Here is a 6,829-nt window from a genome sequence, read left to right on the forward strand (position 1 = left end):
TGATTATCAACGAATTGTGGTGTGTTCGTCCAGTCTTTCAATATACTATACAATATAACTAGGCAACAAAATATTTTTACTGAGCGACATTTGTATTTCCTAAGTAAATGGTCTTCAACCTTTTCGACTCATGACCCACTTTTCTTACCAAATATTTTTTGCGACCTATGTTAACTTCGTTGACCATGAAAACCAAATAAAAAAGTTAAAATTGTTTGATATAAGCCATTGTAGAAATGTTTTTATAACTGAATAAATTAATATATATATATATATATATTTTTTTTTTAAGTATCTATGTAATATTTAATTTTTATTATAAATAATTATACAAAAAAAATGTATGTAATGATACCGAAATAAGTATATGTTATAATACATATAACTGAAATTAAAAATGGTGTAAAGTTAAGATTTATTAATAATATTTGTGATAATTTTCAGAGTTTGGCTTTCGCTAAGTGGATTTACTATGTTGGATGGCATGTTCAGGTCTGTGTGTATTGAGGTATATTGTGTACACTCCTCTACTATGTGTTCGACAGTTAATGATAAGTGGCATTTGTCGCATATTGGTTGAGGCTTTTTTTCTAATTAAGTATGAGTGTTTGAGAAAATAAGTGTTTATTCTAATCTTCTTCTACAAATTTAAAATAGTATAAAATAGTATGGTTTCGGGTTTATACGAATATTGTTTTATTCGATATCATATGAAATATATAATAATATATATATGAATATGAATTTTTTAAATTTTTAACAGAAGACTTAACGTGACCCAAAATTGGGTAAAAGAACGCATTGTCTACGTAGTAACGGTAGTGTTGATAGTCGTCGTCACTGGTTCTTGCCAATACGGCAAAAATGCAATATCGCAAAGCATAATATGCAAACAAGATATTTAAAATTTAAGTATAGGTTACTAAGTGCAGTTACTCTGGTAAACTTTTAAAAACAAATTACCTAGAATTAAAAATAAACATAGCGCATACCTAATTCCAATATTCCCACTAAGTGTACGTGGCTCGAAAAAGTATCAAAAAAGTTTAAAAAACACACTACATCGTTTCGTGGTACGAGTCGCCGTCCGGGCAACGGTGAAAAGTGACGTACTGGCGACTGACCCGGCAGTGAACTATGTGCCGTAGTGGTGTCGGTCACCCCATCATAGTGTAGCCGAGTCGTATTAAGCTGGGTCCACACCAAAGCAACTAATTGTTCCTGAAAGTTGACAAGTGTTTATAATTGTTTTTGTTTCCTTGGAACAAACTGAATTATTTATATATACTCACTATCCACATCATAGCAACAAATTTCCTGTAACAACTTAATAGAAACAATTCAAAACCTGTTGATTTGTGTTTTTTGCGATCATGTGTCCACACACGTGGAACATTTTAGTATAGTCAGTACTAGAATTAAATAATTTTTAAGGTTAAATACACGATAAAGTGATTTTGAGGTTTTGTTATTGTGGAAAATTTCATTAAATTTATTTATGTTACAACGATTTAAGATATTTAAATCACTTCGTGGATTTCACAGACACTCTTTTTCATGGTAAAGTTCAATCAATAATATAGTTCTGTCATTTGTCCAAGTCATAATGATAAAAACCAAAGTAATTATTAAAACAAATTAATTAACTTAATACTTTAATTAATAAATTGAAAAAAAATATGACCAGAAGCATCGAGTATAAAAACTACACGCTATAGAGACACGTGGCAACTGGCAACACAACTGTCACTATTTGTTACCAATTTTTCATTGTTTAGTGGAAAAATGTTTTCCCGTGTTTCGATTTTAATCGAAACATGAAACAAATAGAAACTTTTGCTACTGGCAACTTAAACATGCAGTGGTTTTTGTCAACATTTGTCAACTTTTGAGTAAGCAACATGTTGCAAGTGAAAAAGTTGCTGTATGTTGCTCTAGTGCGGACCCGGCTTTACGTTACATCGGCCGCGGAGAGTCATTTCGTCGACGTCGATTGCGGCCAACGCGTTTTCAGAGTCGAGTGGGCAAGTGTTAGTCCGGCCTCACCACCGTCATCGTCGTAGACCACGTCACGACCGCTAACTGTGGGCCGTACACGAAAACGGTTTAACTGTTGGATTCGGGATGACACATTCCTTCCGTTCCACCGATACGGTTCGCAGAATTGGAACGTCGGAGCACAACATTTTTCTCGTGCGTGCACCGTCATTCTAGATCCGCCGAATTATCAACGCCCCTTTGAAATGTGACGACTAAGATATGTAGGTTTATGTTAAAAACTGTCGACTTTCCCTTTGGTCAGGTCCTTTGATCTTTCAACGTGTTAAACGTATTTAAAAACAGTATGGGTTGTTTATTTAGTTATGTGTGACTCAATAATTCGTAAAAATGTTTACGAAATGGTTTTATTACAATATCGAATTCACTTTCAAATAAATCTTAACTTATAAATATTAAATATTTTGTGACGAACGCAATTGAAGCTCCTAGATTTAGAATGTTTACAAAGTCTTTATGCTTATCGAAATGTCTACTTTCATACATAAGAACCATTCTAGCGTGTAAAGGTTTTTTTTTTTTGCTTTGACTTGATTAACTGATATGCGCGTGTATAAAGCAAATTGTTTTCGGTTGACTAACATAATTTTGGTCTTTTGGTGTGCGATAGGCTAACTCAAGACTATTCTAAATTGTGTCTACTTACGTCACACGAAATGCAAACACTAATAATACAATTTTTTGTTAACGCCAGAGTGTCTGGCTGCTGTTGCCGGTTGTTCTTCAATGAAAAACGATTTGCTACTTCGTGATCGTTTGTTCACCAAATGAAAAAAGAAATAAGATAAAATGATAACAAAATTGAGACACAAAAGAACTCTATAATTATTTTGCATAAATAAATTAGTAAATAAGTAAGCTGCGGCAGGCGACGGCGACCGGTTGATCGATGAGTGTTTTTCTTATCGGTCACGGAGAAACACAAATAGTTGTTAACAACTTATAATAATTTATAAAGTTTAATGTACTGGAGGCTGGAGCGTGACATGTTTTAAGGATTAATATTTAGGCATTTCATATAGTATTTATATTTGAGCTGTGTGAGAAGTAAATTAATGTTAGTGTGTGTAATTCATAAAATTTGTTATCGTGTTCTTGTACCACCGGCACTCAACCACATTATGTATTGCCGGAACTACAGCGTACCATGATAATTAGTTTATCTAGGTACTTGTTTTATACATCCATAATTTTTTCATCCAAGTATATTAAACAAATGTATAATAACGATCTAATGTTGTAATCACTTACTGTAATTATTTTTTATTAAAATCTAATTTAATACTAATGTATGAGGTTCTTCTATAGGTGATGTATATTCCTAACATAAATATATAATAATTAAATAAAATGATTTTGCCCAATGATCATCATTATAAAACTCGCCATTTTCATACTGTTTATAAGGGGTTATAAGTTCTGATGTTAGACTATGTTGAAAATTATCTTCCGGTATAACTTGTAGATTTGTTGTATTCGAAGAAGTAGATGATGTTTGATTTATAAAATGTATTTACAACAATTTATAACTTTAGAAAATATATGATGACAAGTGGTTACGGTTGATGTACAGTAGGTTATAACTTATAAGTGGTCCACAAACTAAAATTAGGTGGTTTTCATTGTCTGATTTCAAAATGAGAAAAATTCAATTTTTTTTTTTTTTAATATTATGTCTATATCCTGTCGAGTTCAGATATGTAACTAGAAATTTATAAATATTTTTAAAACTCAAGTTATAGCTATTTTAATAAGACATTTTTCAATATATCTAATATTTTATTTTAATTTCGAACATAAATTGCATATTTTATATATTTTATTTTATACATATTTTTTGCCACAATAAAACTAAAAAAAAAAAAAAAAAAATTTATTTTTCAAATAGTACTATTCGTATTCTATAAATAGAAACAATAATGAGAAATATTTTTATTTTTTTTCAATGCATTCATAATGAAATTGATTCGGAATTACAATTTTTATTTCTCAAAGACTATGGATAAAATTTACTCAACTTTACAATATACATCCATATTAAAGAGAACATCCATATTAAAGAGAAACTCCTTGCCTGTTCAACGATATACATTTTGTTTGCGGTTATTTGCAGCAATAACGTACACAAATAATTATCACTTCTAAAGTACCAGACGTTTGTAAAAATTAGGTTTTTACTTGATTATTTTATTTTGATCGATATAATTGACTTTTACTTTTATTATTTTAGATTATACATTGTAATAAAATAAAGATAAGGTTTATCGGGTACTTCCTACACATACATTTTCGATCTGGTATATAGTAAACTATTGCGACAATCTTACGCGAAACGTACCTACTTATTTAGCTACAGTGCAATATTAATATTAATTCATATTGTACAAATATATTTTAATTACACCATTGATTGTTTTTTTGTTATTTTTATCAACTAATTGTAATTATTTTATTTTGAACACGAATAATCATACAGAAGGTAAGATGTATAATGTATATATATATATATATACAAAAACACATTTTCTAAATTCTTACAAGATAAATTTTGTTTTTTTAGTTGATCATACAACTAAGGATATAAATATTATATATTTTTATTTTGTGACAACACATACTATGTAATATGTTAACATTTAATTTTAATACCAATAGAAAAATATAATTTATTGATATTTTTAGTTCAAGTTTTTTGTATTATGATTTTACTTTTGAGTGTCTTTAATGTGGGCAAAAGCGATGCTTGGATAACATTCTCAAAGCATGAGGCCCTGGACAAATGTCCCACTTGCCCTACCTTAGCGCCGTCCCTGTTCCTGGTGCATAAAACAAATTCATATATCAATTTGCTATTTTTATCTGTATTCTATAACGATTAGCAAATGCTATAAAACCCGAACCTTTAATAATATTCATTATTAATGAGTATTATTACAATATTTTCCAAATATATAATAAAAATGTGCATATTATGTTATAATCAATTCATTGTCAATTTTACCCATTTCTAATGAAAAATGAGTTTGAATGAATTTGGATAATTCAGTAAACAAACCTTACTTATCACGGCAATTTTTTACACAAAATACCTACTCAGAAACGTAGAAACGAAATTTAGTTGAACATTTTGTAAAACTTAAAGTATGGAAAAATTCATTGTTTAATCTAAGAGAGTTTTATATATAATTTTCAAATGTTGGAATATTATATCTATGTCATACAATTATAAAAACATTATTATTATATATTATTACTATGTTGTCTTATAAATATAAAAGGTAATATGCATTATGTTTACATTTTTTACATACATAACAGTTAGGAGGGTACTGTACACACACACACACACACACACACACACACACACACAACACACACTAATGATCAAAATTCACACACTGATAGCATATTTTGATTAAACGTTACAAGTATGAAGAATTGTTGCATTAAATATATTTTTGAGTTTAGATGGGCATCACATGGATGCAAGCCCATTATTAAATTATGATTTATAAAAAAATAAACGTCAATTACAAATAAGATGTCTTTTTTATCCATTATTTTGTTTGTCTATTTATTATAATTTTTTAGGTTATTTTTATTTATACATTAGTTGTTATTACCTACATTATCTATTTGCTTAAATTTGTTTCATGTAGTTCTATATGTATCAATTATTATTATTATTAACATCATAGGTATATAAAACATTAATAATTATTATTTACAGAGCGTACTTAAACCGTTATAATTGGTTATTATAATCGATAATCAATAACGGTGTTATTGACTATTCTAACCTATACTCATTGTACTCTTCACTTAAATGAATGCATTTGTGACTTATCCCATATTCTACTCGACTGCCCTGCACTTCAACTCAATCGCATTATTTTAATTAATGAACTTAAGACTCTTAATATCCCCTTAAATATCCACTCCATACTTAACACAAAATCCACTACCGCCATCAAATTAATAATTTCCTTTATATTGGATGCTGGCTTCATTATTTAATATGTACAATAATGTTTAATGTATAATGTTGTTTTATTTATAATCTCTGTAAATGTCGAGCTATCATAATTGTATACTAATAGCTAATAAAAAAAAAAAAAAAAAAAAAAAAACCTATACTCATGTTTTAGTTTTATATAATGAATTTTTAATCTATTTATTACTGTCTATGTGTTAATTTTAGAATAATTATTATTGTTAAACTATGGAGGGCACCCGACATCAAAGGAATTTAATGTTAATTCAATAAATACTAATAGTAATCATGGAATTATTTTTCTCTATTAAATTTATTACACGTAATTTAAATTTATTCACAATTTTTTTTTACTATTTTTTTACTACACAATTTTTTCCGAAGTCGAAGTTTTTTTTGTTAAATTATTATTTTTTGTTTAATTGCTTTTTCTTTTTTATTAAATGAAAATCTAATTCGTTTAATGAATTTTCATAGCTACTCGCGATTCTCGATGTAATTAAACCAATCAAATAATACATTTATTTGAATATATGACAGATAAAATGTAGTCGGTGATCCGATAAGTTCACTGAGTCACGTAAATATAATAATTCACAGATTCACGTGAATAAAACTATGAATACATGTGAACTTTTAAGCAACGGGTCATATACTATTACTACTTAATCTTAATTAGTTTATAACTTATTACTACTTAAATTCATATTTAATTGATTTTGTTTCTTCAAATGTACGTTTATTCGTAAATTATTGATTAAAACATAGACAACATTT

The sequence above is a fragment of the Sipha flava genome, unplaced genomic scaffold (genome assembly GCF_003268045.1).
Source record: "Sipha flava isolate LNK unplaced genomic scaffold, YSA_version1 572_pilon_pilon, whole genome shotgun sequence".
Taxonomy (NCBI): Eukaryota; Metazoa; Arthropoda; class Insecta; order Hemiptera; family Aphididae; genus Sipha; species Sipha flava.